At 39.3% G+C, this 27,748-nt stretch overlaps 1 protein-coding gene across 4 annotated transcripts in view; it reads right to left on the bottom strand.

Moving 5' to 3' along the window:
- LOC137301857 (protein unc-13 homolog C-like) overlaps nt 1–27,748 on the bottom strand; it is a 514,180-nt gene that overhangs the window by 314,102 nt on the left and 172,330 nt on the right. The window lies entirely within an intron of this gene.

The raw sequence follows: 27,748 nt of genomic DNA on the forward strand, positions 1-27,748 counted from the left end.
TGGCTCACTGAATATGACAATTCTTTTGTTGAAATTAAGAATGCATTATTGTAAGTTTTAGATGCACTTCATTCATAATAATTTGACATTTATACCCATCACAAGTTGTAGACAATATCATAGTACACACGCCCTTGCCAAACAGTTAGAAAGAATTGCAAGGAGTTCCAATATTTATTTCCATGATTTTTTTTCAATATTTTTATTTAAACAGTGAATGTTGAGAACATTATTAGGGGAAATTAGCTATAAAGAACTGTGATAAACAGTGTGAGGGAGCTGAATTAACAGCATAGTTTTAGATAAATTAATTTACTTAGGGTGCTTCTGTGATTTCTGGATTTTCAGCAGTGTATTATAATTTAGTATCTCACATTTACAAGCTCAGGGACTTCTTTGCTGAGGGCTCCAACAATACGAATTTCAATAAAATGTCGCAAACCAGCACTCCCCCACCCCAAAAAAAATGCAATAAAATTCTTTACTTTTTAAAAATCTTTTGTTTACTTTGAAATCTGTTGCACAGTTGTAATTTGTTACTCTTTTCTGCGATCGGCTAAAAAGAATACTTGGTGCCTCTCCGTTCAATACGGCCTTTATTTTTACAAGTGAAGCTAATTGTATAACTCTTGAGGAATAAACTTGAGAGTAGGTTTAAGTTATGGTTAGCCTCACAAGAGGAGATTTATCAACAAAGGTGTGTTATTCAGCATTCTGCTTATAGGAATCACAGTGTTGCAGGAGGAGAGGTTCTAACTATGCTCTGTTTTGATTTTTTGACAGGAAATAAAAGAAAACTATTTAATAGATTCAGCAATACGGAGGTACAAAGAGTCTTGCTTTAGTTACCACACAAAATTCTAAAGGTTCAATATGGACAAAATCTGGTGAAGTATTAACCCTTAGACTGCCAGCTGGTCTCGGGAACAGAGAATCTTCTTGGGTTTGCTGCTTTTGTAAGTTTTTATCTCATGCTGAAATAAACATTAATGTTCCAGTAATAAGGTAATTTAATATCCAGTGCAGGTTGATTGAGGTGAAAATGTTAACCTATAAAAATAAACATTTAAAAACACAAATAAAATGTATTTTATGTTATTATTAATTTTACTTTTTCCATCTCATTTAACCTAATTTATTAATTTCAACAACTTTTATCTTACCAAGTAACTTTAAAGCCCTTCACCTGTTTCCGCCTTTGTTCCAGCACCCAACATTCATTTTGAAGGTGAGGACACTTTCAAAAAGTATATGTATGTTGTGGCAAGCCAGCACCAAAGACTGGGTCTTTGGCTAATCAAATCCCAAAACCCAAAGATTTGACTTGGGTATATTCCAGATGTAACCAAGTTCATCTCCGAGAAGTAAAACTACCTCAGTCCTAATTGTTGGCAACTGCTACAACCATCATTGGTGTGGTAAGGGTTAATTGTAAAATACTAAGAGGACAGTAAAGTTCCTAGAATCTTTAGACTGTGACAAAGTACTACAAATAAGCAAGACTTCCCTTGATATATAAGCCAGTCTAATCACAAAATGAGAGAAATTTATCAAAAACATCCCATTAACATTTAGGATTTGGTTAAAAATTACTATCTACTAATTTTAAAAAATCCAAATTATGAGCCAAATATTTTACGTGAACTTAGATAGTTCAATGTCTCCCCAGAACATCTTGCAGGAAAGGGCAGTAGTCTTCATAGTGGTAAAATGCAATGCTGCAAGTTGGATCTCTTCAATACATAGCAGCACGTTATATAATGTGCTTAAACTGAGAGCTGAATCTGCAACTAAAATATCAAAATTCACCATTTTAACATAGGATTCAGCTCTCTTTTATTAACCAGTATAGATGGTACCTGTTCTTTTATATCCTAGTAAAAGTAGCTGATAATAATAGTACATAAAAATATCAAATTGTGACTAAGAATTTTAATTTTTTTGTTAAGAAAAATCATGCAAATTCCAGAACATGACATAATTTGCAATTCCATTTATTCAGAGCCACATAAGGCTAATAAGATGATTTTATTGTATCGATGTAGCATTTCAGTAAACTGTTCGAGTGACAATTGTGTAGAAGTGTGTGAAAGTCAGATGCTTGTGTGTGGGAAAACATGTCTTTGATCTTGATGCCACCAATGTTTTGAAAAAGTGGAGCAATATGTCATGGGTGTACTTGGCATTGTGATATTACATGCATGTGCTCATGTGTGAAGTCTTTCGGAAAAATACTCCCCACTTCTACTTTCTAATGTCATGCTAACTTCTTCAGCAAATAGTTTGTATGACATGGATTGCAGACTACTATGAAGGCTGCTAATGCTGCTGTATGACTGGCCAAGGCTACAAAACTGGTCTTGAAAGCTTCTTCTACTGCATAGCGCAATATCTCACAGCCCAAACATGAACAGGCTAACTTCATAACAAGGAAAAGCGGGTTTGAAAATCAGTTGATCCTACCAATGTTACAGCCTTTGGTAGGAGTCCAATGCTCTTACACTAGACCAATCTCATATTGCTCTCTTTTTGATCCCATGATAAATTTGGAAAAAATTGCAAAAGAAACAATAAAAACCTTTTATAAAAGCTTATAAAACGTAGCTCTTAATATATGCAGCCTTTCTTGAAAATGTTCATCGAACAAAAGCCCTCTTTACCTTAGAATTTCCTTTATTATAATTCAATACCATTTTACAATTGTTTCAACGTACTGAAAAAGCTGCACAGAAAGTAATACTTTTATTGTGAATTGACAACGTCTGTGCCAACTTGACTTTTATGTCTCTTAATTACAATGTGAGCCACTAGGTTTGTGTGTAGATTTTGTGTAAACTGAATTCAAATCACTTCAAATTATAAAGCACATTAATACATGGTAAACCAGCGTGCATTGAGGTATGCCTGAAGTTGAAAGTAGTGATCATCATTATTCTAGCTAAGTTCTAAGAGAAACATTATACAGCTTTCTATATAATATTGCTAACCTTGTTAGGAAAAGCATTATATTGGCTTTTCCTGTGAACAAGGCTTTCAGTTCTCCATTATTAAGCATCAACAGGCTTTTGGTTACCTTGTGTAGAGTGGCGCCCTTGAGTAATGAGCATCCTGTGTCATTCTTATCTCATGGGCATAAGATGGATAAAAGGAGTTGGCCATAGTTTAGTAGGAATACAGGATGCTTTGGGCAAACAGTGTCCTTGATAAATCGGGGACAACTAATCATAAGGGAGACAATGGTGTCAGATGTTGTGTGTCATCTGATTTGTAAGGGAGTAAAATGGCTGGTGGCTCCATGACACAGAGAGGACAATTGATGGGAGACCCCATGTTTGTACACATCCATGCAGAACTGTTAGTGTTAATAAATGTATATAAGCTGAGAATTAAATCGTATTTGTTAGAACGTTCTTGGACAAGGCTGAACATGCTCAAGTAATATCAAGGACCTTTAAGGGTGCACCTTGGAACCTTGTATGGTGATAAACTTTGCCAGGTTGGATTCGAGCACCGTATTGCTACGTTTAATTGTACTCCTGTATTTTAACACCTTTGCTACTTATAACTTCTTAATAAAGCTATTATTCTTTGGAACAAAACACCTCTAAGCCTTTTTGATAAAGACTGAACTTTTAAAATAGATCATTTACGTATGTAAAGGGGTATCAAACTCAGTTGGAAAAACTGAATTCTTCTATAAAGCTGCAATTTGATGTACCCGTCTCAATTAAGAGACATTTAAAATGCTGATATGAATTTTAATATTTTTGCAGCATCAGGAAACTTCAACTTAATATTAAACACTGAATTATAAACATGACAAATTGTTTTTGAAGTATGGCAGAAGCATTTTGGCAGCACAGTAGAATAGGTGTTAAGAGGTTTGCTTCACAATCCTGTGGTCAGGGGTTTAAATTCCAATACTGATTGAAACTTCAGTCTACACATGGAATGATATACGTCTCAGTCCTTCTTTAGTCTCCTAAGTTCAGGTAAGGGGTAATCTTACCTCAGGAGTAAGACATAAACCATCTCGTGTTGCAGAAAACATGTTTCCTGTCAACTAAGAACAGAATGACATTGTTGCCAAAATCATTGCAATGCCTTCAACACAGCCACATTCCCAGTTGAAGTAGACTGCGCAGGAAGAAGATCCCAGTGAATGTATAGAGAGGGACAAATGTGGTTAAAACGACTCTTTGCAGCATATTCTTGGCTCCTTAAAGTTACATTTCGTTGCCTCAAATTAATTTGAAGACACGTTCAAGAAAGTATCATTTATCAAACACTTTCAAGAAAGAACTTAAAATTTATAAAGATTTATGTATACATTGTGAATTCGGTGGTCAAAAAAAATCTCCCTCTTTCACAAGCCAGCATGTAGTGTACTCGTTTCCAACCCAAACCTTGAAGAACTAAGTTTATATATAAAGAAACAGTTTGTGATTTGAGCAGCTGCCAGATGATTTCATTATAACTGTAAACTAGATGGTAACTGGAATCGCACGGAGTTTGCACTCTCATACATCCATTTTAAACTAAGTGATTTAGCTCGTAGTAGAAACTATTGTTTGAAAATATATGAAGCAAACTCAAAGTAAACGCTGTATAGTTTGGCTAAGAATTTGACCAATAAAAACTCCTAAAGTACTGTGGGGTAGATTTTCGTCTTCATTGCCTAGGCCGTAGTCTCACGGAGCCAATCGCCTGCCCTTTATAGAATGCGCCTGATTTTCATTCCATTGATTTCAAAGGAATAGAAATCAATCTGGTTCTATAAAGGAAGGGCGATCCATTCCGCCCAAGTGGTGAAGACAACAATCGACCTATGTATTTTTTTAACACTGAAGTTTATTTTTTACAATAACTGAAATCTCTGAACCATTAATTTGATGTGCTTTACAATGTTAATATTCAACCAACAGAAGGGACACTGTCTCTTAAAAGGTTTTCTCAGCTGGCAAATTCTCTTGCAACCAAGTTAGCAAATAAAGGAACCTGCAACAAGATTGTAGAGACAATGACATTATTCAATCACCAACACCTAACATGATTTGCCATTAAGAACACACTTATTTGAAGAAAAAAATGGTAACCCAATAACCTGACCACATTGCCAAAGTTCGTACTCCAGGACATATAACATCTACTGCAGTAGGAACTTTCCCCAGCGGTCAATACAGCAGCATTATAGCCCAGATCTAAGACTGCCTGAAAACTCCCCCACTGATTTGGCAATGCCCCTTTAAATGGTGAAAGTCTATGAATTGAAGTTAGAAAGATCTGTTAGGCTCTTTGTTCATCAGATGAAAATTCTTGTGAAATCACGAAATAGAATAGATTTATCTTTTTGCTTGTCCAAATGATACTAGTTATATGATTTTGGTATTCCTTGTCTATACAAGACTTAATAGTCCAAATGTAGATTCTGCTATGTACCAGGTTTTAGTTGTTAAACTCCATAGCGGTATACATAGGCATAAATACATGTGTTGTTTTGCTTAAAGATTTGAGGGAGTCACGATGCTGTGACTTGATTTACATGATATAGCTCACATGACAGCTTGCGCTGTTTAAACCTTATTTAAAAAATGGCTTAAGAATGACAGAGCTAATGATAACTAAAATTATTTTGGATGTAAAATAAAAGCCCTCAAAGCTAATCTGAAAGAACAGGTACTAACTAGATGAACAACTGTCGGCTATCCTGATAGTAGTAGTGAAAAAAAATCCAGCATACATTTTAAACAGGCTGCCTGTTCATGGCAATGTTGCAGGCTGCTCATGTTGAAAGATTAATCAGAACACAGGGATGCACAAAACAGATGTAATGCAACATTTTTATTCCTATTTGTGAATTGACTTAAAATTGCTGTATTACACAGCAAAAATGTAACACCAACATGGTGGCGATAAAGGAATTAATGGGTTCTTCAGCTAGGCACTGAACTACATACTTATACCCCAGACACTGAAACTGTAATATAGATGAAATGTAAAGCTCAGATATCAAATGGAATTTACTTACGTTAGCAATCCATGATTTCTGTACAACAGTTGAAGCTACTATTGATTTAAGCAGAACAAAGACAACACAGCATCTATAATAGTATTAACTTAAGTGCCAAGCAGATTAATTGAAGCATTTTAAGACTAGTTGTGAAGAAATAAATCTAAAATTAAGTAATTTATTTCAGATGCATAAGAAACAGAAAGAAACATACCTGTATTTTTCCAGATTTGCTATCATGAAAGAAATTACCCACCAAATAAAGAAACAGATGAGAATTTTTCCTTCAGTGCAGAAATACAAAGCAAAGAGCACACATTTGATCTCTCGTGCTTAATGAAAAAGGAAATGCTACAACAGACAGTACAGCCGATCCACAATGCTTCAACTCAAGTGCGATCAGGCATACTGGTACGCTGCAATGTTATCTGTTTCTCTAAATTCCAGTGGTTTCCCTAAGCAGCATTAACTGCATCTTTACAACTTGCTACATGTAGTAAATTGCTGTCACTATTCCCAAGCATCACCTGAAGCACAGTCCTTTTCTCCTCTTCCTTTCACGCTGCTTTGGCGTAGCTTTTGCATGAGATTAAGAGTCAGTGTCCCTGACAACTATTGAATTGGTACAGCTTTCAACAACCACAATGGACTGACAATCCTATCATCGCGTGCATCAGCTTCAACTTCACATAGCAACCTTCTTTGTGCCACAGCTTTATACTCTTCTGCCCACATTCTGAACGGTACGACCACCAGCCTTTCTCCCCTATAGTAACGTGCCTTCCTGCTTAGAGACGGTGTGAAATGAGCTCACCCCAGAAGAAAAACAAACCCTGCACACAGATATTACACATGCGATGTTGTCACAGACCTACAGCCGACAGCAGATGCATTGCTAGCTGCAATACTGATAACAGTGTGAAGCTCTCCCTCAGGCTTGGTGAGGAAATCTGTTTGCCAGGGTTGTGCTGTACCTGACCTTTCATTTATCAGCTCAACGTGACCTATTGCGACAACTACACAACCATTTCCTATAATAGGGTACTGTGCATGACAGATGATCACTTAGTTAATTGATGTGATGGATGTTCAAATAGATAAAAACTATTTTAAAAATTATTTTTGTACTTTATTCTCAGTACACTTTTAGCTCAAATTACATTCTACTTTATTCCAAGTATACTTTTGGCTCAACTCGTCATCCAAAATAAACAATTAAAAAAATCATCAAATCACAAGGTATAGTATGATAACATCCATATAAATCTGGAAAAGAATCACAGCTTCAAGGTTCTTTCCAATAATGCTGTAAAGCAGTAATTAAGTAATTAAAATGTACACCAATGAAATATCCATTGATACATAATTATTTGAATGTAACTATTTCTTAATTATGTTTGCAAAGATTAAGGTGGATTATTTTAATGAATATCTAATGCATTACTTTTTGGAAAGTGTAAAAGCAAGGACTTATGCAGAAAGACCTCGAAAAACTTTCAGGATAGAATTTGGCCAAACAACCATCTGGATTTTCACTCACCAGACACTATGAAATACCTTGTTTTTCCTAATAATGGAAGTTTTGCCTTGTGTACTTTTGTTATGTTGTGGCATTCAAATTAGCAAGTTTAGAGCAACAGCAAACAAAACTTAATCATTTTAAATGAATACCATAGCCTACACTGTCTATGCAGGTTTAAAAATATATAATTTTGGTGCAGAATTTCACTGCAGTAACATGCATGATTTATAATGGTCCGGGTCTTGCTGGAGCGAGGCATCTCGCGGCATACCCAGTTAGTTAGACTTCTTTCTGCACGCTTCAGCTCGAAAATCTTTTGTACCGCAACTTCCTGGAAGTGCAAGCTGCTAATAGTTAGGGCAATGGGGCATCTGGGACCTTAGTTAATGGCGGGACCAACAGCCTATCTCCTTAACCAATGAGATTTAATGATTGAGAAAGAAACAGAAGAACAACAGAGAAGTAGAGTGAAATCTGGAACAGAAAGATTGGATTAAGAGAGAGAAAAAAAAGAGACAGAAAGGAAAAGTAAGAAAAAAATTAGACATTTAAAATTTGACATTTTTAAAATCTCTAACAACAATTGACTACATGTAGGAATGAGATTGAACACTTTATATTGTTCCCATTCTGGGCCAAAGAGATTGATTGGCATTGCATTAAAAATTATCACATTGTTAAAAAGGTACTTACACTCTTAATAACTAGACTTAACTTTCTGTGGCGAGTTCAGTGGGCAGTTAATGTGCACATTCAGTACATTCTTATAAATAATTGGGAGGCGAAGGACGAGATGTTGTTTGTGCGAAGCTAACAGCGGAGCAGTGTAAATTGACCAGCAAGTTCTGGAAATTCGCAACTCACGGCATAGCTCTTAATCCCCTGAACTTGCTGGCCGATTTGCACATCAATAACGGCGTGCATCATTAACACGCCGTTATTTTTGCAGCAAGATCTGGCCCATTAACTGGCCAATTAGTGTTGCCCAATTGTCATGATATAAAACCTAATGGCACAAGTGGTCCAAAGTCACTGATATCATTATAGTATTTAAACAAGTAAACACTACTTGTATTAAATCATTCATTGTCCACTTATTTTCCTCCAATGTTTTTAAAGCAAGAATCAAAATGCAGAAATACAAGTGTGAATAAAGAGGAACTTGCTGTGTATAGTTATGCACTATACATAATATTATTTATCACGTAAATTAAGTAGTTCATGAGCTGCAGTGTTGAGAAACCATCAAAGTTGCAAAAAGCATTTATAATAAATATTGTCCATTGAACCATGACCTCCTATAGAATAATATTCTACTGGCAACTACTGTAATTTTTTGCAGATGTATTGAGAACCACATATTGTCCATATTAAAAGTTTGTTAAGCAATAAAAGAAAGTCGAATTTCACTTGCGTTATTAAATATGTGATACAGGACACATCAGGGGGCCATTAATTCAAATTGCTTCTGTAATACGTTCCATATATCAAAGACAACCATGATATATCCATTGTGAAATAGTAATTATACTTTCCAAAATTACTGTCGAGACCTGAAAGGCCTCAGTATTACACTGCTTCTGCTTTTTTCTCCCTGTGGTCAGCCAAATAGCAGCTGCATAAACAAACTGATTACCATGTTGAAGAGTCTCCAAACCATGCTACTAACAAATCAACAGGTGGAGTCTCAGTTTGCCCAAAATAGAATTCCTTCTCAACTACATAGTATCAACCTTGGCTCAGTGGTAACACTCACTTCGGAATCAGAAGGTTGTTGGCCCAAGATTCTCTCCAGAAATTTAAGCGCCTAATCTAGGCTAACACTTCAGTGTAGTACGGAGGGAGTGCTGGATTGTCAGAGGTGCTGTTTTTTGGATAAGACACTAAACCAAGGCCCTAATCAAAGAATAGAGGCATTATCCTTGTGTCTTGGCTAACATTCATCCCTCAGCCAATACCACCAAAAAAAAGTCAGATTATTTATCTCATCGCTGTTTGTGGAACCTTGCTGTGCACAAAATTGCTGTCACTTTTGCCTACATTATAATAGTGACTTCACTTCAAAAGTACTTAATTGGCTGCGAAGTGCTTTGGTATGTCCTAAGGATAAGAAAGGTGCTATATAAATGCAAGTTCTTTTTTTCTTAGAGAAGTACTCCACTTATCCAAGTCCAGAGAGGTTAGGCCTAGATTGGCAAGAGTCAAGACTAGGGGTCCAGGTGGATGCAAGGGCACTGCCAGAGTTCAACTAGCTAAAACCATGCAGCTACCGATGTACAGGTAAGGTTTTTTTTAAGGTTTTCTTTTGTTCTTGACACTGGCTAGGGCACTTATTGCCCATCCTTAGTTGCCTTGAAGTAATTGTTCTTACAACCGTATGGCTTGCTAGGCCACTTTAGAGGGGATTAAAAGTCAATCATGTAATGTGGCACTGTTTGAACAAATTAACAAATCTGCTGCAAAGAGTTGTTCTCAGGTTCAATCGTCCATCTCTAAGCATGTTATCTTGGACCCATAGAGACCCCCCCCCCTTAGCTCCCCCATAAGAGGCGTGGTCACTACTTGGTCATGCTTCTTCTGTATATGTAGTAGTTAAACTGATAACCGATAACAGCTATCTCACCTTACATACGTAGATACAAGTTAATAGGCATTTAGATTTAATTCACCAAGTTAATAGGCCATTTGTTTGGGATGCACTTTCAGTCTGTTCTAGCAGAAGAAACTGCTCTCCTACCCTGCCTTCCACCCTCCATAAAACCTGGAGGTGAAGTGATCAACACACAGGATGTAGTGCAGACACTCCTGGACGTCTACTGAAAGTGTGCTCCTAATACAAGAGGTCATGACAGCATCATACAAGATTCACTATGGTCTGGCAAAAGTCCAGCTTTTTACTGTTCTGTATCTTAATTGCATCGTTGAGCTTCATTCAATAGTTTCACAACAAACGAATAGCAAAATCATATAATTATAGTGGGGCAAGCAAAAAAGGATAAATCCATTTCATTATTTTACAAGGATTTCCATCTGATGATTGAAGAGATTACAGGTTTTTTCTAACGTCAATTTATAAAACTCCCAATATTTTTGTTGAGGTGAGGGAAAGACATCAGCTAAACATTAGTACAGATGAAGAAATACAGAATAAAGCAAAACAAAACAAGCAACCTCCCTGCAAGATTGCATTTGCTCTCAATTTTGATGTATCAGTTTCTTTTTCTATCTGCAATGAAAATCTTCTCCTCCTCATTTATGTTGCTCTTTGCTTTACCTGCTATGCCATCTTGTTTCTCTTCTTATTCAACTTTCTTCATGTACCTGTTTCTGACTCAGTTATATTTCTCTATACTAATATTTATTTTCCTGTCATTATTTTTTTAAACTGTCCCCACAACACCCCGACACCATCTGCCCACCAGAGCAGACACACGCATGTTGTCATTGTGACATTACAAATACTGTTTCTAACACTTATTTATTATAATAAATTCTATACTTTATGTTTTACTTTAATCAGGTTAGAGATCATTTGAAAACTATCAAAATCAATGCCAAAATAGTATTTTGCATTAGCTACAGTGATCCATGTTTTTAAACCAATTTAAACAAATTATTTGAAACTATTCTAGATGTGATGATGATTGGAACTTAGTGGTGAGGTTTTAAGGGCCAACTGAAAATTATAGTAAACTAAACAAAAATGAAACAAAAGCCATGAGTTCAAACCTCAACATGAGCTGTAATGTAGTTTATTGAACAATGACAAAGAACATCTCTGTAATGGAACAAGGTGTAACACAGATTTAATATTTCCCAATCAAATTCCAGATGCCAGTCACATTTTTATCATGCTGAATTACAGGTTAATGATGCAAAAGACTCACTTGACTGCTAGCCACTCATTTTGTAGTGCTGGCAGCAGTCCAAAAAGGCAAGAACAGTAGACAGAGGCAGGGCACAGCTGGTTTTGGTAAAGCATTAATGTCCTGATAGAGGAAATGATGAGAAAAAAAGTGACATTTTTCGATACTGCTAACACACGCACCAAAGCACTTGGTCTGGGATGAACCTGCAACATCTCTGGGTAATTCATTTTCACATCCAAACACATGAAGGAGAAGTTTGCTGCCGAAACAGGTGGCTGGCACAGGCCATCTTCCGAGGCTGACTGCTTCTACCACACAGCTGATTACCACTCATTCCTTGAGTGGTCTCTATAATATGAGGACACCATGTAAAGTTAGAGGGTAAAAGATCAGCATGAAGCCTTGTAGACTTTCAATAACAGATCTTAGGTGGTCACAAAATAAAACACTTAAAGCTATTTTCTTTTAAATAGAACTTTGTAAGAAAAAATGTGCAATTTGAATGAAGTAATTTACGTGAGAAAAGTCAAGTTAGTGACCAAAAAATGGAGGATGCACACCATAAAGTATCAGTCTGAAAGAAAATGACAACCATAATTCAGTACTGGAAGTGATTTGTCAGCATGTTGAGATTCAAACCTTTCTCATCTTCCCCTCTCTGTTTTAATAAAAGCAAGTATAGTCAGCATTCCTCCAAACTTTCCACTCTTGCTCCTTCTAAGTTCCAAATATGAAAGTCTACACACTCTTCTTCCTCCCTGCATCCTCACTATTTTTAAATCAAGTTTCATACTGACTCATTTTTTAATAAACATTCCACTTCTGACATGGAACTTCTGGGGAACATGGAAATGTGCTATCTGAGGCAGGAGAGATTCTGCCTCAATAAAAAGATAGGGTTGCCAGTTAACAGTTTGTTTTGTACACATTTGTTAGACTTAGACGTATTGATCCAAAATATCAGAGAGTTCAAATCTGGCTAGAAGCCACAACAGAGGCCAGAACAGCTCTTCAAAACTACATGCCCCTATCTACTGCTAGGGCCAAACGGTATGTTTGCCGAAATGCATGCAATTGAAATGATTACTTCAACCTAGTGCCTCCCAGGACATTGACGCTGTGAATCTCGTAATGGGATACTAATATGCCCATTCCTTATCATTTTAGAAGTGAAAGGGTGATCAATGAGATAACAAGTTTTACTAAAGAAGTAGCTTCACAATAACTACAATAATAACCACAACAATCAGCCCCTGTCCCAGAAAACAGCTTATCCTGTGACTCGTTCTTGCTTCTCTCTATTTTATTGATTCTATTGTTTCTCTGAACATTCCTCTCTTGCTTCTTCTGAGTTCTAACTATTTTATTTTACACGCTCTTCCTCCTCTCTACTTCCTCACTGTGCATAGTCAAGATTGACCTTTTGGTCTCTTGCTCCAAAATGTTCTTTCCCAGGGCATCAAAACAACGAAACCCTTCACCATCTTCAGTTTTTGCTCTTCCTACCATCTTTTAGCTTTTTAAAACCCAGGCTTGGTATCATTTAATTACTACTTGCTGATTTATCTCATCTCCTTTACTTGTTTTAGTCTTGGCAGTGTCCTGCACTATGAGCCGAGGTGCATCAGCTTGGTTTCTGAATTAATAAAAGATTCTGGTGGTAAAATTCGACTTGGGTGGAGGTGCAGAATGGGCAGTAGAGAATCGGCTGATTGTTATAAAAAGGAAAATCAGGTGAGGTATATAATGGGCAGTCGATCCACTGCCGCCTGTTTTGCATCCTTGCTGAAGTGGAATTTTAACCCCTCTGTTGTCAGCAAGGATGCCAATTGTTTATGGCATTCACGAAAGTTTATTTTCGACAAGGAATCTATCCTTAGAATACTCTGGAACCTGTCTCTTTTGACATTAATGTCTTGAGGATTTATTTGGGTTTAATAGGAGACCTAGCTGCCTGGACATGATAAAAAGTTGTTGAAAAGCTCTCCTGACTTTCTAAGTTGGTGGTTTTCATCATGATTTGATGATGAAAACTACAGATCAACATTCAGTAAAAGCACTGGATTCAAACATATTTTATATCAGCAATGGATGCCAGGCATTTGGATTCAAAATTTCCTGAGGTTTTTCTGATTGCTATATAGAAGTCTGCACTAATGCTGACGGCATATATTTCCTACATTAAAACAGTGACGTCACTTCAAAAGTACTTCATTGATTGTAAAGCAGTGATTTTAACTCTGCCACCATCCTGATTCTGCTGAGTTAAAATCACCCCTATTATTCGTAAGGTTTCCTCTATCACTCAAGTAACCAGCACATTATGTTACTGATATAAACAAGGAATGGTGATGCAGGGCACTAAATATTCACAGGAAGAAGTCATATAATAGGATACTGTTTCTTGTTGCTTATGAATTATTACTCATTTATGGAGGAGGATGAATCATAATTTTCTCAGTGAAATTAGAAATAAGTTGAACTATTTTACTTAATTTGTAAAAGTCGATTATAAAACAAGGGAAATGAGGCACAATCAAATATACGTGAATATAAACAGCGTGGAGAATGTGTGGAGGTAGATAGCTAATTTTAGAGGCAAGTGTTTGCACACCAGCTATCAAAGTGACATATGCAGATATGTATACACTAATAATGTATTGCCAACAATACAACATAAAATACAAGGCAGGTCAAGAAAATATATATAAATGTGATTTTTAGAAAATCACATTTTTAGGAGGTGGGATTTGTTCACCCACTATTATATGGAATACAAAACAATCAGCAAACATTTTGATGTCAATGAACTATAGGGGTCCTTCGTGACAGCTGACCAATATGGTCTGACTCTTGTGCCTGCTGAAGAATAAGTTCCATTTTCTAAGACGAATGCCTTTCATTTTCAATATATGACTCAAACACAACCAAAGCTGATTCATCCTCCAAAATATACTGTATTTTATCTTATTAAAATTGAGATTTTTTATAACAGTAGTTTATTGTTATCAAATTTTATTTTAAGTGTTCCTAGTCACATGAGTAACTATACGATAGGGAAACTCCCCCCATGTTTGCGGGGGAGGCCAGAACTAGGGGCAATAAATATAAGATAGTCACTAATAAATCCAATAGGGAATTCAGAAGAAACTTCTTTATCCAGAAAGTGGTTGGAATGTGGAACTCGCTCCCACAAGGAGTAGTTGAGGCGACGAGCATAGATGCATTTAAAGGGAAGCTAGGTAAACATATGAGGGAGAAAGGAATAGAAGGATATGCTGATAGGGTTAGATGAAGTAGGGAGGGAGGAGGCTTGTGTGGAGCATAAACACCGGCATAGACCTGTTGGGCCGAATGGCCTGTTTCTGTGCTGTACATTCTATGTATGAATAACATATAAACGGAGGTAACTATTCATCTTAAGGTGCAACATAAGGAGGACAAAAAAAACGTAATTTCTGTAATGGTTCTTTCCATCCCACGTTAGGATGATGTTTGGCAGTCATGTTATATAACTTTATATGAACGTTTGAGGTTGTGAACAAGTTTTTTTTATGTCTAAGTAGAAATTCTATAGCAGGTTAGACAGTGGACCTGCAAAGTACAGCGGACCAGAATACAGGAAAAAGATGCAGTTGTGTCCCCCTGGTGGTGAAAAGATTAAACTGCAATGTGATGCTGTGGGTTTTCACAATATATCGTTATTTTAAAAACAAATTATGCTGCATAGTTTACCTACAGTTGTGAAGTATTTTTTCCAAACTCTAAACTGTTTCATACCATTATTTTCAATTTGGTAGACTGTGAAGAGAGAAAGTCAGAGAAAATACAGAAAGTGACCTAATATCTGCACAGTATGAAATGTAGTCTGAACAGAAATTATGTAATTATTATTGCAATAATTATTAATATTAATAGATACAATGGATTTTAAATACTCTGACTTAATATAAATATACAATTGTTATTAATTAACTCATGTGCAATTATTTTTTTTTGGTGGGGATGAGCTTGATTGTTTATCATTACATTTTAGATGAGTAAAACCACTTCAGTTGGAGTAATTAAGTTGAATTAACACAGTTGCAAAATATTTTTTGACTTTGGAACTTACACTCTTGTTCGGTGTCTCAGTCACTGGTAATTAGGATGCATGTTGCTGTGTTGTGTTCAAGTGTTCTTCACTGTTAATTGCTATACCTCAAATAAGGCTTACATTTCTCGTGTAGAATTAAATTAGATTTACTAATGTAACACGTATTTTAAGTTCTTACAGTTGGATGTCTGATTGTGCATTTTTCTGATTGTAACCTCAGTTCTGCGAATTGTTATTTTCATGTTAAACTGAAGTACCTGCCTGCCATTGACTATTATTTCTGGAAGCACTGCACAGAGCTCAAAGCTGGATTTCCCTGCAACAGAGCACCAGATTTGCCAAAGGATTTTATTGCAGGAATACACTACTGAAACGTATAATGGGATAATTTACCTTTAATGAGATGCATTGTGACACCTTACCAATTCTAATTTTAATTTCTTGTTCTGACAGAACCTATCAATGCAGCTATCAACAGTGCCAAAATAATTTTACAAAGCCTGTCAGGATAGATTATTAAAGTAGACATATTACTTTTCCACTATTTCTTGCATCCAGAATTTGCACCAAGTACCCGAAGCCAAGTATTGCACATGTCAAATGCAAACCATTCACTCCTGTGCCAACTTCTGAAGAGCACTCTTAACCGTGCCACTGTGACTTTTCCATTTCTCACAACAGTCATCCTAATTAGAAAATGGGTTGATACTGCCCTAAAATCATTTCATACAAGAGTCTTCAAGAGCTGATTTTCCAAATGCAAACAATTGGCGGAAAACTATTAGCACCACATCCATGATTTTCTGATACGTCAACGGGCGAAACTTCTCTGTTGGCACATATTCATAAAATAAGCCCTTAACAGCCAACAAAGAGAGGAGACATTCATACAACAAAGGTAGGTTTGAGCCTGGGCAGTGGTTGGACAGAGTGGAAAGGTTTAGGGTGAGTTTCTTGAAGGGGGGCGTGATAACAGCTGTTTTAGAAGGAGGTGGGGATGATAAGTTAATGGACAAGTTGAGCAAGCTTAGGGCTGAGGTCCAGGAGATGGGGAGAAACTACAAGGAACAGGAATGATGGGGGACACAACTGCATCAGTTAGGTAGAGAATAAATGAGAGAGCTGGGAGTTTGGACGAGAGAAAGTATGGGGGAAGCCAGAGACAGTAGTGGCCATAATGTGAATGGCCTTGATTTTGGACACAAGTTCCTCACATTCTGAATCTGAGATGAGAATGGGGGTTGAGGCAATTCTGAGGAAACACTCAATGGTGGGGAAACTGAGATTGGAATTTTTTTTCTAGCCTCCAGATTGGAACAATAAACGATTTTGGCCAACAACAGGGAGCAACTGGACCACTTGTGGTCCAGCCAGAACTACTGGTGGACTGCTGGGCCAGATGAACGCCAACTACATTTGAGGTTAGGGTCCGTTGTCTTGAAGTTAAGGGGTGGCTGTTATACCACATGGACCGGGATGGGTGGAGGACTATGTGGGGTTTGAGGAGGATGACAGCATTAAAGACGGAGACAAAACGATTATAGAGAAAACTGACAAGTGTCAATGTCAATTCAGGTGGCAAGCTAGAGATGGGGAGCTCAGATTTAAAATGGACACCAGGGTGTTTGGGAGCAGTACACTTTCAGGGGCAGAAAGTGACAATAGAGGGGCTTGAGGTGGATATATGTAGGAGAGTGGAGATAACAAAGTGGTCAGTGATAAAAACCATGGGAGTGTTGAGAATATGCTTGGTGACAAGATTGAGGGGATGGCCATGAGTATGCGTGGGGAAGTTTATATGAATGGTGATGCCATGAGGGTCAAGTAGAGCAAGGAAGTAAGTGAAGTAGGAATGATTGAGTTCAAGTGAAGGTTGAAATCACCAAGGATGATGCAGATGTCTAACAGTAGGGAAGAGATTTCAGTGAGGAAGGTGTTGGAGTGGAGTGATTAATAAGGAGGATCTTATAGCATAGATGGAAGGGACAAAAGAGAATGATGTATTTGACTGGAGAGAAGCAGCTGGAGGAATAATAGGAGCTCTATATGAACCCTCCACCACCAAGCTAGTTGATGTGGCCTCAGTGAGGGGAAGAAGTCATCTACAGTGAACCAAATTTCAGCCGGGGTCATGATGTTGAAACGGTCCTGCAGAATGAGGCTATAGATTGGGAGGGCCTTATTTGTGAGTGAGCAACCATTGCTCAAGGTGATGTGGAAAGAGGTGGACTGGATGGTCGTTGAATTGGATGAGGGTGGAAACAAAGGGAGATTCACTGCAGGGATTGTGGTATAGAATCATAGAAATTTACGGCACAGAAGGAAGCTATTCGGCCCATCGTGTCTGTGCTGGCCGAAAAAGAGCTGTCATGCCTAATCCCACTTTCCAGCACTTGATCCGCAGCCTTGTAGGTTACGACACTTCAAGTGCATATCCACGTACTTTTTTAATGTGATGAGGGTTTCTGCCTCTACCACTCTTTCAGGCAGTGAGTTCCAGACCCCCTACCACTCTCTGGGTGAAAAGATTTCTCCTCTAATCCTTCTACCAATTACTTTAAAAGTAGGAGATGAAATAGGGATGAGGTTTAAGAGATTAGCTTTGGTGGAATGAGATGGGTGGCACCAGGACAGGGAAATGAAGCAGCTAGGGTGTTGGGGATCGAGAACAGACAAGAGCCTGAGATGAGGGAAACAGGAGAGTTCAGGGGTGTAGTAGAGACTGGGACAGCAGGGAATATGGAGTGGTTTGTTGGGAAGAGTTGAGTTATGTAGGAAGTGAAGAAGGTAACAAGGGGGTGAAAGGTGAGGAGGGCAGGACTGGGAGGAAGTGGGTAGGGGAGCAGAGTGCTCGGTTCTGCGGCAGTGGTCATTGTGTGCACACAATAAAAGGGAAACTGCAAGGTTATAGAGCATTAGCAGCAGCTGGATTCCAAGTGCTGGAGGAAACGGAATTTCAATTAGAAGTCTAAATAACAGTGGATGGAATCTGTGGGCAGTACGACTGACAATTTGTTGTCAAAGCAACCAGGCTCAAGTAGACAGTCTGGGTTCAGGGTCTTGTCTGCCGGTTAGAGACCAGATAAGGGAGGCCAGAACTGGTTTGACAGTTTGGTATCAAACAGCCCTTGAGGGTGGAGAAAGTTAGTTGAAATGTAGAGAACCTGCCAGAGCAATATGAGCAAATATCAGCTTTGCTAGTAAACTGTGTATTACTGATCTGAGAAGCATTGTACTGTCAATATAAGGCAATTTATAAACAAAATGGGTCAAATTATAATTTAATAATGAGCTAGTTTTAATCATTTTATAAATCTTAAAAATATCTCAAGATTACCCATAAACTACTGCATAGCATTTAAGCAATGAAAATAGGTAGATGGTGTGGGGTAGGAAGTGTATATATTGTGATACACAAGGTATGGATCAGGGGGTCTTTTCCTGTTCGTCGTTGTTCGTATGTTTGTATAATTATGGAAGTACCTCAGCTTTACATGCCAAGAAAGTTAAAGAGACCTTTCTTCAGATCCAATTTATATCCTAATAATCCCAGAAATAATTCTAGAGCGCAGTCAGTTCACCATCATCTCGGTTGCCATCAAGATGTGACAAAATACAAAACTTGCAGAATGGGCATGTAATTGGCAAATACGGGTTAATAAGGCCATAAAAAAAGCAAACAAAGCACTGGGGTCCATGTCTAGAGTGATAGAATTGAAAAGCAGAGATGGAAGGGACAACAGAGAATGATGTATTTGAATGAAGAGAAGCAGAGGAATAATAGGAGCTCTACATGAACCCCACACCACCAAGCTAGTTGGTGTGACCTCAGTGAGAGGAAGAACCAAGTTTCAGCCAGGATCATGATGTTGAAATGGTCCTCCAGAATAAGGCTGTGGATTATTTGTGAGTGAGCAACCATTGCTCAAGGTGATGTGGAGGAGGAGGTGGACTGGGTGGTCATTGAAAGGGATGAGGATGGAAATAAAGGGAGATTCACTGTGGGGATTGTAGTAGGAGATGAAATAGGGATGAGATTGAAGAGATTCGCTTTGGTGGAATGAGATGGGTGGCACCAGGACAGGGAAATGAAGCAGTTAGGGTGTTGAGGATCTAGGACCTTGATCAGACCACAATTAGAGTACTGTGCACAGTTCTGGTCTCCATATTATAAAAAGGATATAGAGGCACTAGAGAAGGTACAGAAAAGATTTACAAGGATGATACCAGAACTGAGAGGTTATACCTATCACGAAAGATTGCACAGGCTGGGGCTCTTTTCTCTAGGAAAGAGAAGGCTGAGGGTGACCTGATAGAAGTCTTTAAGATTATGAAAAAGTTTGATAGGGTAGACATGGAGGAGATGTTTCCACTTGTGAGGGGAGATCAAAACTAGGGGGCCATAAATATAAGATAGTCACTAATAAATCCAATAGAGAATTCAGGAGAAACTTCTTTACCCAAAGAGTGGTTGGAATGTGGAACTCACTATTACACGGAGTAGTTGAGGCGAATATCATAGATGCATTTAAGAGGAAACTAGATGAACACATGAGGGAGAAAGGAATAGAAGGATATGCTTATAGGGTTAGATGAAGAGGGTGGGAGGAAGCTCTGTTTCTGTGCTGTACCTTCTATGTAATTTTCCACCTATCTTTGTATCATAGATACAAAGATAGGTGGAAAAGCAAGTTGTAAAGAGGACACAAAGTGTCTGCAAAGGTTTATTGACAGGTTAAGCAAATGGGCAAAAATTTGGCAGATGGAATATAATGTGGGAAAATGTGAAGTCATCCACTTTGGAAGGAAATATAAAAAAGCAAAATATTATTTGACTGGAGAAATACCACAAAATGCTGCGGTACAGAGGGATCTGGGTGTCCTCATACATGAAACACAAAAAGTCAACATGCAGGTGCAGCAGGTAATCCGGAAGGCAAACGGAATATTGGCCTTTATTTATCGGGGGATGGCGTATAAAAGCAGGGAAGTCATGCTACAACTGTACAGGGTGCTGGTGAGACCGCACCTGGAGTACTGCGTACAGTTCTGGTGCCCTTATTTAAGGAAGGACATACTTGCATTGGAGGCAGTTCAGAGAAGGTTCACTAGGTTGATTCCGGACATGGAAGGGTTGTCTTATGAGGAAAGATTGAACAGGTTGGGTCTGTACTCATTGGAGTTTAGAAGAATGAGAGGAGATCTTATTGAAATATACAAGATTCTGAGGGGACTCGATAGAGTAGATGCTGAGAGAATGTTACCCCTCATGGGGGAATCCAAAACTAGGGGTCATAGTCTCAGAATAAGGGGTCGCCCGTTTAAGACGGAAATTAGGAGGAATTTCTTCTCCTAGAGGGTCGTGAATCTTTGGAAATCTTCACCTCAAAAAGCTGTGGAGGCTGAGTCATTGAATACATTCAAGGCTGTGTTAGACAAATTTTTGATCAGCAAGGGAGTCAAAGGATATGGGGAAAGTGGAGTTGAGATAAAAATCAGATCAGCCAAGATCTCATTAAATGGCGGAGCAAGCTTGAGGGGCCGAATGGCCTACTCCTGCTCCTATCTCTACGGTCTTATGGTCTAATTCTATGCAAGATCAATTTCTGGAGGTAATCGTTGGAAGAGGTCTCATTAGCTAGATTTTGTTGTGGACAATAAACTGTTATCACTTCACAGTAAAAAAAAATGTTAAATACTGGGTGGCTGACTACTTACACGGGAGTCAAAATAGACATCCACGTTCAATATATCTCCAGTTCCTTCTCTTGTTAGCTTCTAAAATTAAAGATTTTTTTGCAAAGTGTGGAATTTTAACCCCACCACCTGGTGGAAACCGAGCTTGGGGGCAGTTCAAATGGTGCAGGGGCCTTGCCCATCCTGTTCCCACACCGATCTGGGCACGAAGCTGGTGCGTCCTCTTCAAATATGTAGTTTGGGCTCTGATGATATCATCGGGTCCCGATCTGCTACTTTAACTTAAGGCCTGAGCGGGTAGCAGTGGTTGCTTCCCTGCCAGGCCAAAGCTGCCAGGAACGAGAACTAGGGCCAAAATAAGTCCCGTAAGGTGAGTTTTTAAATGCTCTTCCAGGCCCCACAAGGAAACCTAGAGCCTCCCCTGCCCGGGGCTTCCCTCTCCTTCCCCGAGCGCGATGCACCTCACTGAAGATTTACCTCGTGACAGAAACTGTTCCCCTGGGTCCCACAGGCACGACAGGCCAAATGGTCTCCCTTTGATGTATGATTTTGATGGCCAGGCAGCCGCTTCCCGGCCCGAGCCTCCCTGCTGCTGCTCCCAGATGGAACGGCTGGTCGCTCGGCCGTGTTCCCGCCTGGGAGATAAAATCAACCCCTTAATATCTCCCTTTCTATTTCTCACCTTCTTGGCATAGAAGAGCAGTTCTCACACCAAAGGGTTGCACCCAAAGGAGTCAATGAACACTGGAAAAGTTCTGACAGATTTGAAACAGGCAAATGAAGTTGCCACTTTCAAATTGGCCAACAGAAGATGCCTGGAAACTTAGCTTGAAGCTCATTAATTATAAGACTAATGGTGTCAATAATCGGAAACAAAATGGAAGAGTGAAAATAACCTAAGAAGGGAACAGCCAATGTGGCTATAGGATTGGAAGAACTTGTCTGACCAACCTCAGACTTTTTGAGGAGACTGATAAGACTGTTGATCCAGTGAATTTTAGCAACTGTGAGCTGACATCTGGTTAATTAGATATTGCAGCATTTTGTTGTAATATTATGGTACAAAGGGGAACAATTTTTGATCCATCGGATACAAAGCACCTGGAATAAGAGGGAAGGTCCTCAGTTTATGGTAAGGTCATCTCTCTTCTAATTTCTGTCAGTGCCTATGTAACCAGAATTCCTGTGTGTCCAATCGCATGCGTATTTTAGCTCTGGACCTGAGCCTGTTACTTTTATCCCTATTTTTTCTCCTGGCCCCTCTCGATCCCTTCTTTCCTGTCTTCTCCCCTCCCTGTCACCCAGTCTTTTCTCCCCTCTCAGGTACTTTGCCCCCCTCAATGCATTACTGCTCCTCTGCCTTCCTACTCTCCTGCTGCCGTATCAGGCTTGAATCTCCCTTGAATAAGTCAATGGCCAACCTCCCTGTGCTATTGTTGGCATTCTCTGAAGTGCCTATCAAGGCACCAGTCATTGTATCCTTAACAACAGCAATCCCAACTACCCCACTGACCGCTCTCTCAAATATTCCCACCCAGAACACCCGCTGGGGGCTACCCTTACCAACCTCCCTCCCGTTCCACTCACCCCAACCACCACTACCCCCTTGGACTTGTGAGTGGATCAACATTCATCATCCCTTTTCACATTTCCCTCCAGAATGTCCATTCACTCACAAAGCCCTTGCCATCCACTACATTATTGTGGATGATTGCATTCACACCCTGGCCCTTGACTGAAAGTTGGCTCATGGGTGGCAACACCTTGCCATTTACTGAAGCCCCTTAAACTAGCGATACTTGCCACCACCTGCCCTACCCAAATTACCATGGTGGTGGTGTGGCCCTCATCACCTATTTCTCTGCCACCTTCTCCTCGGAGCACCTTATCTTGTTCCATCCCTCTCGCTTCTCCTTTAAAATCCTTGTTACCTACTGTCCCCCAAGCCCCACCCGAAATTTCTCCTTGAGATATGCTCCCGCTTTCCTCCCTCTGTCTCTGCACTGAATGACTCCTCATCCTTGGTGATTTCAATTTCCATCTCAGCAAACCTTCTCCTCTCTCCTCCGCATTCACTGCCCTCCTGAAACCTCTCCATCTGTATAAACTCTCCTACCCATAAGAGATAGGAGCAGGAGTAGGCCATTCGGCCCCTCGAGCCTGCTCCGCCATTCAATGAGATCATGGCTGATCTGATTTATACCTCAACTCCACTTTCCCGCCTTTTCCCCATATCCTTTGACTCCCTTACTGATGAAAAATTTGTCTAACTCAGCCTTGAATGTATTCAATGACTCAGCCTCCACAGCTTTTTGGGGTAAAGATTTCCAAGGATTCACGACCCTCTGGGAGAAGAAATTCCTCCTAATTTCCGTCTTAAACGGGCGACCCCTTATTCTGAGACTATGCCCCCTAGTTTTAGATTCCCTCATGAGGGGTAACATCCTCTCAGCATCTATCCTATCAAGTCCCCTCAGAATCTTGTATGTTTCAATAAGATCTCCTCTCAATCTTCTAAACTCCAATGAGTATAGACCCAACCTGTTCAATCTTTCCTCATGAGACAACCCTTCCATACCCGGAATCAACCTAATCAAGGCCACTCCCTCAACCTTGACATCTCCTGTAGCATCTATATTCCTATGTCACAAATGACATCCTCTGTGACGACACTGTCACTGTGAGGCATTTTCCCTCCTCCATCTCTCTGCAGCCTTCGAACCGGTCAACCACACCATCCTCCTCCAACACTTCTCCTCTGCTGTCCAGCTCAATGGGACCGACCTCCTTTGGTTTTACTCTTTCCCATCCCACCGTGGTCTCCTGTCACTGGCTTTCAGCGGAAGTCGAAGATCGCCCCCATGGGATCAGCTTCCACATGTACACTGACGACACCCATCTCTACCTCTCTGCCACCTGTCTCGACCCCTACACTGCCTCTGTTGTCAGAGTACTTGAGACAATGGACAGGTAAGGAGGTGGAATTGGAATCTGTGGTGGGGGAGCCACAATTTCCCCCAGCTAAACAGCAGAAAGACCGGCTCCATGCCCTTTGATCCCCACCACAAACTATGTACCCTTGCCATCGATTCCATCATCAACCCTGGCCACACTCTTAGAGCGAACCAGACATTCTCGGCATCCTATTCGACCCTAAGCTCAGTTTTAGACCACATATCCTCTTCATCACAAAGAATGCCTACTTCCACCCCCATAACATCACCCATCTCTACCCCAACCTCAGCCCATCTGCCAGAAAAACACTCATCCATTACTATGTCAACTCAGGATTCAACTATTCCAATGCTCTCCTGGCCATTGTCCCATCATAGATTTCAGGTCATCCAAAACACTGCTGCCCATATCCTATCCTGCAATAAGTCCTGCTCACCCATCACCTCTGTACTCGCTGACCTACATTGGCTCCCGTTCCCTCCAGCCTGAGAATGCCTCCATCCCTCCCGAACGCTCAGTTCTTAAGACTCTGGTTTCTCGTGCATCCCTCCCCTTTCACCCCACATTTGGCAGCTATGCCTTCAGCTACTTCAGACCCCCCACTCTGGAATTCCCACTTTGCCTCTCCACCTCCCTCTCCTCTTCTAAGACCCTACTGGTCTCTTTGATCAAGCAGTTGGCACACATCCTAGTATCTCCCCCTTTTGGCTTGGCATTCTTTTTTTTTATTATGCCTCTGTGAAGTGCCTTGGGCATTCCACGTTAAAGGAACGATATAAATGCAAGGCTGATGTTCTTGTTAAGACAGCCCACATGTTGACAGGGCAACATCATATGATGTGTGCATCTATCACAAGGCCTAAGATGAAGTACCATAAAGGTCCAAACTACGGTCAGTTAAGATCAGGGGTAAAATAGGGGCATGAATTAGTAACTTGCCAAAGGCAAGGTACGACAAAGTAATTATAAGGAGAGTTAACTGATAATGGTGGGTGGGGTGTATTGAGCGGGGTGCCCAAGAATCTGTGCAGGGACTCCTCCTGATCCTGGTATACATGAATGACTTGGATTCACAGTCTCTGTCTCAGTGCAAGGTTCGTAGTCTTACAGATGACTAGAAGTGGGGGCGGGGGGTAGTGACTGTGCACTCAAAAGAGGCAACTAAGATCTTACAAGCAGGGATCGACATGGTTTGCACCTAAACTGACCAATGGCAAGTGATGTTCATGTGGACAATTACAAGGTACTAGATTTTGGAAGTAAGAGTGGGAAGCAGGTGTGCTCTACATGCGGGATAGAACTTGCAAACAAGATTGAAAGATACTCAGGAGTTTTAGTTGACTTGTCATTCACCCAAGTGCTATAAAGTGGTAATAAACAAAGCAAAGAAGATGCTGGGGTATATTGCCCCAGTTGAGCTCAAATTGCTAGCAATCACACTGAAGCTGTACAGTGCCCTCGTCAGGCCATGTCTCAAGTACTGCATACAGTTCCAATCACTATAATTTAAGAGAGTCCTCCAGGTCCTAAAAGCATTGCAAAACAGAGCAAAAGGTAGATCTGTTACACCAGGGAAAACAACTTTGAGGAATGACTTGATAAATTAGGGCCCTTCAGCATTGGAAAGAGATGCCTCAGAGGGGACCTAATAGAAGTGTGTAAGGCACTTAATGGATGCAGAACATGAACTAGAAACATTACTTTTAGATATGCCAGGGCAAGACAAGAGTGCACAGGAGCAAGATTGTGACAAGCAAATTCAGGCCAGATATTAATACACAGAACTTGATCAATGATTGGAACAGGGTGTCAGGAAAGGCCATCTTTAAATCTTGTAAAATGTTGTCAATTTGAGTAATCATTCCTGCTTCTGGTAATTTCAGAAAAAAATGAATTTAGTATCCATTTGTCTACCATTTTCAATATACTTGCTGATGATTTCCATGCTTAGCACGTGAAAAGAGGGGAAATGCATTAGGCTCATACTTGCTTGTCAGTACTGTAGAATAATAAACACACCTAGGTAGTATCTTAATCTCCCGCAGAGACATAATAGACATGATATCAACCTTCTGCAGTTATACTGTAAATAGGGGTACTAGGATGATTAAAAACGAGAATATACCCCACAAAAGAGGATAAATGACAGGCCAGTAAGATGTATGTTAACTAATCATCAATTTAATAAAGTCAAGTCCTGTCACAATCCAGTAAACTGTGTCCTATGTAATTACTTAGAGATAATCTGCAAACACTAATTTTTCCATTGGGAGTGGAATGTGAATGTTCAAGAATTTGGCTATAAATAGCTAATGAAATTCAACATAGGAAATGTTTCAATAAATTCATAACAAAATAAGAGCACAATCTCTCAGGCAGAGTTATTCTACAATATTTATGCTGTTACAAAGGCACAAAGTCTGCAATTTTATTTAAATTATTTCTCTGGTTCAATGATTAATGCATGGAAAATTCAAAGAAGAAATACAAAATGCTGAATATTTTAGGGCTAGAAATAAAGGGACAATTTCCAAGTTTGCAATATTATGCTTTGCCCGCTGACCATGGGCACTGTCCTCGATTTTCCATCCAAATTCATGAACAAAAAAAAAAAATTGCAGGCAACGCAAACTCAGCAAAAACTAGAGGACTTACAATAAAATGTGTTTTACATTGAAAGTGTTTTGGGGAATTTCACAGAATATAAATATATCAGAGTAATGCAAGCTGCATTTCTGCATCAGTTTAAGCTCTGATATCCCATTACACTCTCATTTTGCTTTTTATCCAGAAGTACATTAATTGTTTTATGCAAATTATCCATTTTAATTTTTCATCAAGGCTCCAAAAATATTGGTTAAATTAAATCGGATATTAAGAGTCAAAATAATCTTCACAATTCTAGTGATTTTCACAAGTTACCATAATATAATAGTTTGCTTCTACAAGATACTGTATTTCACCTCAATTTTTTTTTAAAAAACTATCGTGCTGGTCTGGTTTTGCATTTGAACGTACACAGGGTAAGGTAAATAGAGTAAAGAGATACTTTCAATGTAAAACACATTTTATTGTAGAGTAAGGAGTAGAAATTCCTCTGTGAGCTAACGGATTCAGGTAGAATTCCCCTGATCACTGTATTAACAGATATTAATACCTTCAACTTAGCTAAAATAGCAATCGGGAAACCTCATCCAAACACATTAACCAACTTGCTACAAATAGTAGAGACAGTAACTTCTATCCCTAAGTTTTTAATATAAGTAAAACAGTGACAGGTGGATCTGTTGCATTTCAAATCATAAACAATCTAGATTCTTTGATGAAGTAACGGAGAAGGTTGATGAGGGTAGTGCGGTTGATGTTGTGTATATGGACTTTCAAAAAAGTGTTTGATAAAATACTACATAAAAGAGACTTGTTAGCAAAATTGAAGCCCATGGGATTAAAGGGGCAGTTCCTGCGTGGACACGAAATTGGCTAAGGAACAGAAAGCAAAGAGTCATGGTGAACGGTTGTTTTTCAGACTGGAGGAAAGTATACAGTGGTGTTCCCCAGGGGTCAGTATTAGGATCACTGTTCCGTTTGATATGTATTAA

This window comes from Heptranchias perlo, chromosome 34 (assembly GCF_035084215.1).
Source record: "Heptranchias perlo isolate sHepPer1 chromosome 34, sHepPer1.hap1, whole genome shotgun sequence".
NCBI lineage: Eukaryota > Metazoa > Chordata > Chondrichthyes > Hexanchiformes > Hexanchidae > Heptranchias > Heptranchias perlo.